At 44.5% G+C, this 12,889-nt stretch overlaps 1 long non-coding RNA gene across 2 annotated transcripts in view; it reads left to right on the forward strand.

Moving 5' to 3' along the window:
- LOC119699873 overlaps positions 1-12,557 on the forward strand; it is a 77,871-nt gene extending 65,314 nt beyond the window's left edge. For both annotated transcript variants that reach the window (XR_005256571.1, XR_005256572.1), the window contains 2 exons: positions 11,104-11,205; positions 11,564-12,557. This is a non-coding gene — a long non-coding RNA (uncharacterized LOC119699873). The remainder of the gene's footprint in view (positions 1-11,103; positions 11,206-11,563) is intronic.
- Positions 12,558-12,889: the final 332 nt, after the last annotated feature.

Here is a 12,889-nt window from a genome sequence, read left to right on the forward strand (position 1 = left end):
ACCCATCTCTAATCAGAATTAAATGTAAATATGTATTAATGCATAGAATTCCTATGTATAATGTCTTCAAAATATCAAACCTGATATTTGAAGGAGGATAAGTAGAAGATTGTTTGCCAGAGTATTTTTTCCTGATTTTAAATAATAGTTTTATGGGGACAGGGAGGAAGATAACTCTGAACTCAGGTGACCAGATGGGACTCACTTAATTCTGTTCTCTCTTTGAATATCTGTCTTGTTTCCTCTCTGCCCCTTTCCCCCCTTTTTAAATTCTCACAATGCTGCAGTACAAGTATCTGTTGCAGAAAGCAGAAGTGATGGTAGCTAGCCTTATGTTGCTAGACTGGCCTGTTTCTGAAACAGTCAATTAAAGCAAACGTTTTACCAATGGCCAAGAAAATCTTCACAGAAATTTTTCACTCTTACTTTTTTAGTAACCTTTCAACTTTATAATGGTAATCACTTACTCTGGAGAACAGAGCCTGACCCATGCCATATCTTGGGTTAGAAGCTACTTTTTGGAAGAAATAGTGAGTCCAAATCAGGCATACACTGAAAAGGGTAAGTGCACAGTGATAAGAATGCACCTTTTTGGTCTTCCATCTAAAGTCTGTAATTTATCATAGGTTCCATTGGATATTCTGTGACTTCCGGTGAGGATTAAACATAAAGAATCCTCTGCTTTGGCTTTCTGGGCTCAGAAACCGTGACTGGTTTCATGGTTGCAGAAAAATTGGTATGCAGGCCCAGGGCTTCCTTCAGTCTCAGCTGAAAGCTTCTGGCTCCTCACTAGAGTGAGACCTGCCCAAGAACCAGTGAGTAACTGAGCTGTGACACCACAGAAAAGGTCCCAGGTGAAACATTTAAATGGCACTGCAGTGGTGGTCCAGAAATATATTCAAGGGACTGGAGACCTAAGTTTACAAGCAGCCCTGAAGCCCCGTGAGCATATGTAGGGCATCATGCCTGTGGGAGGGTATTCTCTTTATTCAAGTGATGCTGATAATAGCAAACACCCCCCCTACTGAACACACCACATTTGCCAGTGTCCAAAACAGACCAGAGACTTGAGGCAGACCTTCTGATCTCCACTCTCTTCCAGCTGGATCCATCACACAGAAGACACGAGAGTATCCCAGACTCTCGTAGAATCAGGTCTTAGTAAAACATATCCCTAATAACTTAAAGATAGGTAATTTATTTCAATGGGGAAAATTTATGTAAAGTGACTGAAAAAGATGAACTAGAAAGGCTGGTAAACAACTTTTCTTCTATCCACTGGGTCCTGGATAGGTAGGCACATTCCTCCAGTCCTTTTTCAACTTTCAGTGCCTTCATGAGCCAAAAATAGCCCACTAAGGTTTGGCAGTAAGTCTGCTTCCCTGTTAGGCCTCCTTTGTCTCTCACATGCTTCTTGGTCTGTTCCTTGCTTGTTGCCCTTTTTGTCCACTGCCCATCCCACCCTTAATTTGGGAAAACTGTACCGTGCCTGCATTTTCTTAGGGAAAAAGAAATAATGCTTGTTTCACGTCCTCCCCCAAGGTTTGTCTTGACCCAGAAGGCAGCAGTGAGGACCTTCTTACTCTCATAACCTCTGCAACATGATGTTCAATACACCATAGTGGGCCAGAAATAAATTAGAGAAGGAATACTTGTGTTCCAAGGTTGTGGTACATTCTGCTGCTTTTATGTCTGCAGTGTTTATGGTGGGGCCTTTTAGAAAGCCAGAGTTAATGCAATGGTCTATGAGTAACAGAGTGCAATTAGTGAGGGCCCCTGGAAGCATGCAAAGCAGGAGAATCAATCTTTGCAAACCTTGGCCTTAGCCTGGAAAGAGGTGGTTTATGATCATGAGGTGCTTTTTGACCTGCCAGCATCATGGCAATATATTACAAAGGCTGTTGCTGTTCCTCCCTGGAGCAGTGCTGGAAACAAAAGTGGATTAAGGGGCAGAGGGCACTGCACTGCCTCCTCAGCTATCCAAATGCAAAAAGAGATGTATTGCATAGCCAAGAAGAGTTTGTGATGTAACAGCTTAGTATTGTTGTTAACACACCAGCCCAGTAAGAATCCCCATGCTGTTGCATTCAGAAGGTCAGGTGCCTCCCCTCACTGTATCTTAACTGGGAGGCTCAGTGGTGAGCACTGATTCATGGTCAGCATCTTTTCATTTCTGCCCTGACCCAGATTCTGAGCTTTTGCTCCAAACTGGCATGACACTGCAGGGATCAGAGGCCATTTGCTCTATTGTTAGCAGCTAGGTACAAGACTGTACAGGGAGAAGTGGAGTGGAGGCGTTGGAAAAAGCTAAGTCTCAAAAATAGATAGTTTTACCTGGGAAATCCTGAAATGCCACTGTGCAATCAGGTGATGCCAGACATATGCCATACTCTGCCCTTAGGAGCCAACAGCTCTGCTTTGCTGAGGGCTTTAGTGGAACTGCAGTCGGGTGGTGATGTAAGCACACGGACCTCTCGCTTCCAGCTCTCTTGATCCCATTGCTTTGAATTGCAGATTCAGGCTGAGCATACAAAAGAACACACTGTGAGAATATGTTTTTCTTTCTTTCTTTCTTTCTTTCTTTCTTTCTTTCTTTCTTTCTTTCTTTCTTTCTTTCTTTCTTTCTTTCTTTCTTTCTTTTTCTTTATTTCTTTCTTTCTCTCTCTCTCTCTCTCTCTCTCTCTTTCTCTCTCTCTCTCTTTCTCTCTTATCAAAATCTCTGCAAGTGTGCTGAGAGGGGCAGGAGGGTGTCTGCTGCAGATTATTACTGAGACCACTTGTGACACTTTCTCATTAGCCTGTGTAATGGGAAGCCAATCTGCTGCTCAGGAAGCAGCACTGCAAATTATTTTCAGCCACAGATGATGCAGCCTGGCTTTGAACTGCTTGGGCCTTGTTGCAACAGAAGCACCAGCAATATTCATTTAATGTGCATTGACCTTTCCCTGACCTGGGAGACAGAGACAGCTCCTGCTCTGGCCTTTTTCTATCACCATGCTTTTTTCTGTAAAGATTTTGCTTGGCAGTCTACCAGGAGGAAAACATTAAATGCTGTCAGCAAAAAAAGTACCAAGTTTGTTTGGCTTCAGTACAGTTAGGGGAGAGAAACGAATTCTTTTATTTCTCCTCTCCTGTAGCCATGCTGAGGACACATGGCAACTTTTGAACCTTAAAGGACAGCAATATGGAGTGAGGACAAAGGAGTAATCTGGACAAAGGGTGCCCCTAGGGCATTAAAAATAACTACTCCCCTCACCTTCTGTTGCTGCAGTAAGCTCACACCACTTGTCACTCAGCAGGACATCTGTATCAAATAGGATGAAACTGGGGATGACAGGAAGTTCCTGAATGTAGACAAATCCATCAAGTAGATGCTTTGGATATGAAACTCTGAGCTAATACCTGCTCCTAAAATGATATCCCTTTAATATGCAGTTGCAGGGGCACAAGCTTTTCATTATCCATGACAGCAGAAGAGAGACTGGGGATGATGCCCTGACCCCAAAGCTTGACGCACTACACAGTAGCAGGCCAGCACAGCCGTAGGACCAATTGCACCAAAATCTGAGCACCCACAACAGAGGCATAAATGAGGAGAAGAGGAAACATGAGACAGATGTAGAAGGGCATGAAAAAAACACCTCTTCCTTGAAAATCAACAGAGCTCAAGGGAAGAGATCACAAAGAAGCAGAATACAGGATGAGAGATTACTGCCTGGTCAAAAGCATAAGACTTCATACTTGAGTTGGATGAGCCTTTACTGACAACACTACACAACCATCACAGTGCCCAACTAGGTCAGGAATGCCTCAAGACCTGATCACAGAATCACAGAATCATTAGGGCTGGAAGGAACCTCTGGAGATCATCCAATTCGACATCTATGCCAAGGTAGGGTCACCTAGAGCAGGCTAGACTGGGACACATCCAAGTAGGTTTGGAATATCTCCAGAGAGGGATATCAATGACCTCCCTGGGCAGCCTGTTCCAGGGCTGTGCCACCCTCAATGTAAAAGAGTTCTTCCTCATATTGAGGTGGAACTTTGTGTGTTTTAATTTATGGCCATTGCTCCTCATCCTGTCATTGGGCATCACTGAAAAGAGTCTGGCACCCTCCTCCTGGCACTCACCTTTGAGATGTTTGTATGAATTGATGAGGGCCCCTCTCAGCCTTCTCTTCTCCGGACTAAACAGGCCCAGCTCCTGCAGGCTCTCCTCACGAGAGAGATGCTCCAGACCCCAAATCATCTTTGTGGCTCTGCTGGGCCCTCTCCAGTATCTCCTTGTCTTCCTTGTACTGAGGAGTCCAGAACTGGACACAGCACTCCACATGTGGGCTCACCAGGGCTAAGCAGAGGGGGGAGGATCACCTCTCTTGATCTGCTGGCCACTCTCTTCCTGATGCACCCCAGGATCCTACTGGACCTTCTGGCTACAAGGACACACTGCCAGCTCATGGTTGCCATCCACCAAGACTCCCAGGTCCTTCTCAGCAGAGCTGCTCTCCAGCAGGTCAGCCCACAGCCTGTACTGGTACTTGGGGTTATTCCTCCCCACATGCAGGACCCTACACTTGCCCTTCTTGAACCTTATTAGGTTTCTCTCCACTCAGCTCTCCAGCCCATCAAGATGCCACTGAATGGCAGCCCACAATTTGGGTGTATACCTAATGGTACACTATTATATCATCTGCCACCAGAAGGGCAATTTTTGTTCTATTTATTCCCACTTCATCTTGTTTTCTTCCTCCTGGCTCTACAGATTACTCTGAAAGCTAAGAAAAATATACTGCAATTTCAGTTGCCTCCTTGGAGGAAGGCCTTTCTATTTCCTTCTTGGCCTTTCTTGATCTCTGGATTATGGATTGCTGACATACTCATGTATGTTTTGTTTTGGCCTTTGTTTTGACCTCTGCACTATATGCCAGGGCTTGAGAGAACTCATCCAAGGAGCAAATGGGCATTTGTCAGAAATATTTATGCAAAGACAGAGCAGCAATATCTCAGAGAGCCTGCCCTGGAAGCAAAAGGGTTGTGCCACATCAAACTGTTCTGGCATCAGCTGTCACTTTGGCCAATCACATAAGCAAATGTTGGTCTGGTACCCACTTCAAAGAAGCTGTGCAGAAAGATCTCACTTTTCCAAAGTACAAGGCTGTGAATTCTTCCTCTAACATGTTTGCACAAACTGTGAGGCTTAGAAGAGATAAAGATTCCATTCCAGCTATTTATCCTGTGTAGAATCAGAAACCCAAAAAGATACAGCCAAATGAATTTCTGGCAGTAGAGGAGTTTAAACAAATTGCAGAGTCACGGGACAAAGACTTGCTGCCTAGAAAGGCCAAGAGGGAGCAATACTAGAGCCAATTGCAATTACCTGCTCACCCTGGTACTTCTAAAGCTGACCTCTCATTGCTATTGCTGGCTGCTAATTTTTTACAGCAATCTTGAATGTTTACATTGAATTAATAAAAACCAAACATTTGTGTCATTAACTTCTGGGCTTGGTAATTCTGACATTTCTGGATTTCTTCTCCAGTGCGCAGAAAGCACTCCCCCCTCCCTCTCCTCCAGTTTTGTAAAGGCTCCAAGTAGCTCAGCATAATCTCTGCCCTTTGTTCCAAGATCCCCTTGTGGGTCCTTGCCCCGATTTGGGATCAATCTGAATACATCCTCTGACAAAATGACTATACCCTATCTCAGCCACTCCTACTCCGCATTCTGCTAAGTTGATTATAGGACTAATTGGACACAGGCAACAGAACAATTTAACTTCCCTGGAAGATGACAGCACTTAAATGCCCAGAGCCATTGAGAGTAGCTCTATGCAGGAGCTAATTTTTCCACCTCACTTATCACAGGCAGCTTTCATGCACTGGAAGTTTTAAGGCAATACTTCTCATCAGAAAAGAAACCAAGTGTTCGGAAGCACACTGCATCAGCCCAGGACATTAATTTTCTCATTCTCTAATCTGTGTTGAGGTGTGCCCCAAATGGCCCTTTTCCCTATTGGGAAACATAAGAGCCAGAAGCATTACAGCTCCTACAAAAAATTATGCAGAGGATGGAGTGAGCCTGCTGCTGTTCACTGAAGAGAGCTGAGGAAAATGGGATGAGATTGGGAAGGAAAAAGAAAAGGAAAGACTGAGCATTTGGAGAAAATTAAGCAGAGGAACAGAGAAAGAAAGGCAGACAAGAGGACAGAGGCCTCTCCTTCAGTTGAGTTGCTCCTTCCTGGACATGTAAAGCTATGGCACTGAACAACTTTGGGAAAAGCTTTCTGGTCACCTGGCAAGAATCTGCTGAAAAAGAGAGCTGAAGAGTGCTCTTGATATCCCTGTAGTTTTTAAACCTTTCAAAGGAATTGTTTCCTCCTGGTATTCATCAATGCTGGTTTCCCATGGGTGTGATAGGGAGGGGACCTCTTTTTAAAAAGTTTTAGCTGCTCAAACACCTTGAAGGTCTTTAGCTGCTCAAACACCTTGAAGGTCACCTCAAACACCACTCTGAAGACAATGACATGGGTAAACATTTCCCCCCCCACCTAGGCTCCAGCAGAAAGAACAGAAACCTCGCTGTTTTTGTGGTACCAAAGTACTCCCTTGTGAAAATGAGAGAGCCCATATATGCAGACATCTCAGACCATCATGTGGCTTGAGCCCCACCACACACCTAAGCCCTGTTCTCAGCCATCCTTCCGTGGTGGGTGTGTGGGGCTCCATGCTGGGGACACACAGCATTGCCCTAGGAAATGCAACCTGTTGTGCGACAGCATGTCACCCCCTTTGCCAAACAGAAAGCAGCTGGGAGAAAACATCTACCCCTAAATGTAGATTTATTAACACTCAGCACCAGGAAAGTCAAGGTCAGGGGTTAAAGCTTGCCTTTATCCATCACCTCTTGATATGACCTTGGTGGGGCCTTTTCCAAAGGGCAGGGACAGTTGACGCCGTAATGAGCTGCTCTTCCCAGGAGACCCAGCACGATGAAACAGTACAGAACATCCACTTTCATGTATCACTGCAAGCATACAGGTTTGATTGGCAATAAGTTTTCCATTAAAAATACATGGGAACTTACCTCAGAGAGACAGAGAGTAGACCCCACAGGATAAAGTCTTTTCAGCCAGCTTTTAATGATGACAATTATACCCATGTATTTGAGGTTTTCCTTCTTCATTCTTCTCCAAAGAAAACAGGCTCATTTCATGGGGTAAAACTAGAATGAAAAATAAATTTACAACTGTTGTACTTTAACTGGGTCAATTACATTTTGAAATCTGAATGACTGTGGTTTTAATACAACTAAAGATGGTCCATAAAAATATTCGCTCACATGAATGTGTAATAGCTACTTTTCAGAATGAAATGGTTTTTAAATTCTGAGGAAATTAACAGTTTCTAAAGAAAGAAGGAAAATACAACTTGAGTGGTCACTGAGACCATTCATTTTAATGAGTTTGCCAATATGTTGAATTATACAAGGAAGGGTCTAATGCTGCTTTATTCTGAGTACCAACTGAGCATTCATTCGTCTCTCAACCAAGACTGGAGGTCACAAGTTTTGTCATTTGTTTGAACTTATATTCCAAACATGGTAAACAAGGTGTTCTTTGGTGCTCTCCTTCACTGTTTCCTGTTCTGTCCCTCCCTCTCCAAGCACACATGGAGAGCCTGTAGCAGTTTGCTCAGAGGATTTGTGGATTTTACCCAGTGAACTATGGAGTTTGTTCCACCTGTCTGTGTTTCTGAATTTGAACTCTAATCTCATATTCATAACTGATGTGTCTTGAGGCATGAAAATTCACAGCACACAAAATATCCTCTTCTGCTTGACCAGTTCTGTGCTACTTCTGACACTGACACAGGGCCATTATTTTTATGCAGGTAAGGACAGGGAAGAAGGCCACTCAGTCACCAATCCAGACTGGAATGATGCCAAAAATTATTGTTGTTTCATGTGGAATAAAGGCAGAGAGATGGTGCACATAAGCCAGTTTATACCCCTGTCTGCTAGCAGATCTGATCCATGAGGATTAGATTGTTCTCATCTATGAACATTTTACCTTCTGTGCAGTACATCATCTTCTGAGGTTCTGAGGAAAAGTTAGGGGTGCAGATGGAGATCAAGCATCATTCTTAGAAAAGAGAGATGCTTTGGAGTACTCAAATCATGATACCTTTAAAGGTGCCCAACAGGTTCAGAGCAGCTGCTGTAAAGAGCATCTCTTTTAAAATTGTCTCCAGCTGGAAATCTGAAGACAAATGAACCATGGTCACCAGCATTTTTTAAAACTTTGGTCTTGGTTTAAAGAGCTGAACTGTGAACATGGTATCACGTGAACCATAACAGCCTCATTAACTTAAAGCAGACCTGGAGCAGCAACTCTCTTAGAATGGCCAGGACACAGGGCCAGTCACTTCTCCACCCACCTCCAGCAGCAGCACGGGGGAAAACAGAGGCACAAACATCTGCCACACACACTCATGCTCCCATGCCAGGAACCATCACACCAGATGGTATTAAAAAAACCATCAGATAGCACAGGCAAGAGCCCATGGACAACAGGGACTATAGCAGCACTGAATCCTGACTAACTCTAAAGCTGGGTGGATTGGGCAAAATGGCTCTTCTGTTCACTCTGCCTTGCACTCTGCCCTTCTATGAAGCAGCCACAGTGGGCCACCATCATGGCACTTGGCTGTGTTCCACTCCATCCCCAGAAGCTGTAAGGAACTCACACAGGGGAGTATCCTTTATCAAAGTGCCCAGCCCTGCCAAGACAGGCTTTGGGTTCAAATGACATTAATTTGCAAAATTCTCTGAGTCTTCTCTGAGTGTCTTCTGTGTCGTTTAGGCAAAGTGCTTTTCTTAGAGCAGTCTATTTTTTCTCAATATTGCATTTATAAGAAGAATTTCCTTACCCAGAACCAGCAGACACTCCCCCTGCTCCACACTTCCTTATCCTCCTCCCTGTCCCCATAAAACTATTATTTAAAAACAGGAAAAAATACTCTGGCAAACAATCTTCCCCCCATCCTCCCTGCTATCTGTTTAAATATCCTTGACTGCAAGACATTCAGTACAGAACAGTCATCAATTTTTAATTCATTTAATCTCTTGGTAACAGTGTTCTTGTGAACTGCAGGGCCCCTGAGGAAACTTCAGAGAAACCTTAGATGCTGGATCCAGGAATGAAATTTTGAGGATAGAGTGGACTCTGTGACACTGCATGGGTTAAGTGGGGAAATAAAAGATACTTAAAACCAAAAACCTTTCACCCCCAGCCAAATCAAAACACATTGTAAACCAGAGCTCTGTACCCTAACACGGCACAGATTGAAACAAGCAGCAGGGAGAGAATTCCCTGCGTCAGAGATGTTCATGATTCAGCAAACTTGGGAAGCAGCCCTCTGAGTAAACATGTGGGCTGTCTGCGCTCCTGGTCCTGGTCCTGCTTCTTCGTTCTTGTTCCAAGAAGCTCAGAGAACATCCTTATATGCTGTCAGTAATTAAATTCTGCCTGCTTAAATGCCCTGGAAGTCTCAAGAGAGGACAGTTTTTCTCCTCGAGTCTGTAAATGTGGGGAATCTAATATTGTGCGTATCGGCATTGTTCTCCAAAGAACAGTCACTCAAAAATGGACAAAATGCTACCTGTGTACAACGTGAATGTTAATTAGCTCTGCAGGTGTTTTAGGATAGAGAGCAAGAGAATTCTTGGCTATATTCAATCATGTCACATAATGGTAGCACTCGCAGGCCCCAGATGTACTGGAGTGTTGCATGAAAACAGGGAAAGAGCAAAACCCCATCCCCAGTATTTTATCACCTCATGAAAGAGGTTAAAAATAACCTATAGCTCCAGTTCTGTGGCAGCCAGAAATGATGTGTTTTATCTGAGCCCAAGTTTTCTCTTCACGGCATGGATAAGAACTACACTTCTCTGAGGAGGCATTTGGAAGGAGAAACATGTTTGATCACACGCTGTATGATACTGAACTTAATGCACACATAGAGCCACATCAGCTCTACAGCACCCAAGCAGCACAACATGCACACAGCTCCAGACTTCCAAAGTGTCTGGTTCCCACTGACTATCACAGAGAAACGCAGTGCTAACAAGGTTGGCAGCAGAAAGAAGCCTAAAGCCTTCAGCCACTCTCCTCAGCACCCTCAGCCCTCCTTCTGAGCTGAGATCCCTGCCTAGAATTTCCTTACCTGTAATACCTGGCAAGCTGCTCTGTAGGGATGGGAATGGCTCAGTCCCGCTCAGCTTCTAGAGGCCAATGCTAAATATCTACTTCAAGCAAGTGGTAAAGAGACTGTGGCTGTTAACACTAAATCTCACAACACAATTCCCCATCTTTCCACATGCACCTTAACGTAACAGGCAGGCTGCCTCTGTAATGACAGGCAGCACAAGAACACAAGGCATTACACTTCAGAGCTACTCAGTAAATTGGTATTTTTTTTTTGCAAGATTATGCAATGTTTAGGACATTTAGGGTCTATTTTTCAAAAAATGGTGACTAGAAAATCACAATGCAAAACATGGCCTCGATGCTTGGTGCTAAAGCTCTTTCCACGACACCCACCAGCAGAACGGCAGCTCAGCCAGACGCAGAGATGCTGGGACAATTTGCAAAGTTACCATTTCTTGCAGAGACTTCCCCTATTTGTGATGCGTTTTTCTAACCAAGTTATTTGCCATTTACCAGCAGCAACCTCTGATTCTTTGCCTGTGTACCTCCTGTTTTCTTTCACACTATTAAGAACATTATTGTCTATTCTTCTGCCAGTGGAGTGTGCTGATGATTAGCACTGCAATATCTGGTTCCCTTTATTGAAAATGTTAATCCTTTCTTTTTGCCAGGTTTCTTTAGCCAGGGGTGTTAATACTTGGTTAATAGAATCAGGCTGCCTTTTTCTTCATCTCTTGTGTTGCATGTGTTTTAGGAAGGGAATTCTTTTTTGTCTTTTGGTCAGAATTTATTATAGTCTCTTGTTTGGTTCTCGGTTTTTTTCTCCAGAGGGGCTGCTTTGACTTTTCTTGTTTTTTGGTTTTTGTTTTTTCTTTTTTTCCCGTTTTTGGTTTCTGTAGTCTGTAAAGGGAACTTAAGAGTGTGTCCACCAAGGAAGAGTTATCTGTGTTCATAACCAAGAAGAGGACTGAGAGCTGGGAGTCTTCCCTCACTGAGCAAAGGTAAGGCTCTCTTGGGCATTCCACAAGCTTCCCTTCAACCTGAAGATCCTTTCAGAATTTGGATAGTAACTAGCATCCACCCACTGCTCATAAGACATTTTTTTCCATGGAGAGAGCATGATGTAAAGCATGGGTCACCTGTTGTACCTTCAGTAATCCCAGATCCTGCCCCAGGGGAAAGGTGAGGTTGCCAAGATGCAAACCAGAGATGGCTGCAGAATGAAGTGTAGGTAACTTCAGTGGCATGATCTTTTACTGCTGATCAGGTAGCAGGACAGTGAAAACTCCTCTTGTTTTGATGTGAAGTGCACAGACCCTATATCCCACAAATTGCTGTTGTGATGATTTTCTTTAAAAGGAAAGACATCACCTGGAGAAATGCAGTCACTCAAGGAAGAAAAATGCCAAGTCATCTAGAGCTTTGTCTCTCCTGATTGCAATCATATTTTATTCTCAAGTAAAGAGAAATAGTTTTGGCACGAAGCAGTGGATGTTCAACATGCAGCTACTGTGGATATGAGACTCCAGGATGATTTTTAAGGTTGCCCCAACACACAGATGTGCTCCCACTGGAGACAGTTTCAACAGGCACACCTAAAGCTGGATGGAGCTATGGGAACTGGCTGGCTCCCACTCCATCTATCCAGCCAGCCAGCTGAAGGGGCCAGGAGCAATGGGGGCACCGCGGGGCAACTTTCCTTGCGCCTTCTACAAGTCAGACCATGAGGTTGGCACAGTTCTCCTTTGACCCTTCGCCTCTGAATACCCATGACCCTGCCTGTGCTACAGCTCCCCGGCACAGGCGAGCCGGAGCGCCGGCAGCGGGAGCGGCCCGGGAGCGGCCCCGGGAGCGGGAGCGGGAGCAGCCCTGGGAGCGGGACTGGCCCGGGAGCAGGAGCGGGAGCGGGAGCGGCCCCGGGAGCGGGAGCGGCGCCGCCCGGAGCCACCGCCTGCGCACGGCGCCGCCTGGTGGCCGCAGCGCCGCACTGCACGGGCCGCGCTTGGGGCGGTGGCGCGGGTTTGAGCGACAGCCGTCCCTAATTATGTTAATTGCACAGCTCCTTCTTTTTTTTTTTTTTTTTTTTTTTTCCCTCTCCAGAAACCCTTAGGCTTTTGTTTGCAGGGAATAAATAAAGAGGGATTAGTTACGTTTATCTGTGTTTTCCTAAGTCTTTACGGAATAACTGTTACATGTAATTAAGTAATTTGTCTGTCCTTGACCATGCTGATAGCAAATTACCAGACATTACTGATGAGGCTCCATTACATTTTAAGAATAGATTACATGGATCTGTGATTTATTGATTTTTATTTCTTATTTTAAACAGGATCAGCTGGAAATAATGGTCTTATGAAGGTGAAAATGCAATGTGCTTTGACAAGTCGCCTTTATCTAGTAGTATTGTTTGGCTATATATGGATGTGGGACTCCAAAACCATTTTTAACATTGCCCCAACACAGAGATATTCTCCCTCTAGAGAGAGTTACAGCAGGCACACCTGGAGCTATGGGAACAGATTGAATCCCTCCCTCCACCCATCCATCCATCCAGCTGAGGAGCTGTTGTCTTCTCCACAAAGGATCTGCACTGAACCAGCTGCACAGCAAGTTTTCCATTCACAGCTTTCCCCTGGCCAGTGTCAAACATGCTGATTGGATATATTCAGACAACTTTTGTTAAGA

This window comes from Motacilla alba, chromosome 3 (assembly GCF_015832195.1).
Source record: "Motacilla alba alba isolate MOTALB_02 chromosome 3, Motacilla_alba_V1.0_pri, whole genome shotgun sequence".
In the NCBI taxonomy this organism is placed as follows: Eukaryota; Metazoa; Chordata; class Aves; order Passeriformes; family Motacillidae; genus Motacilla; species Motacilla alba.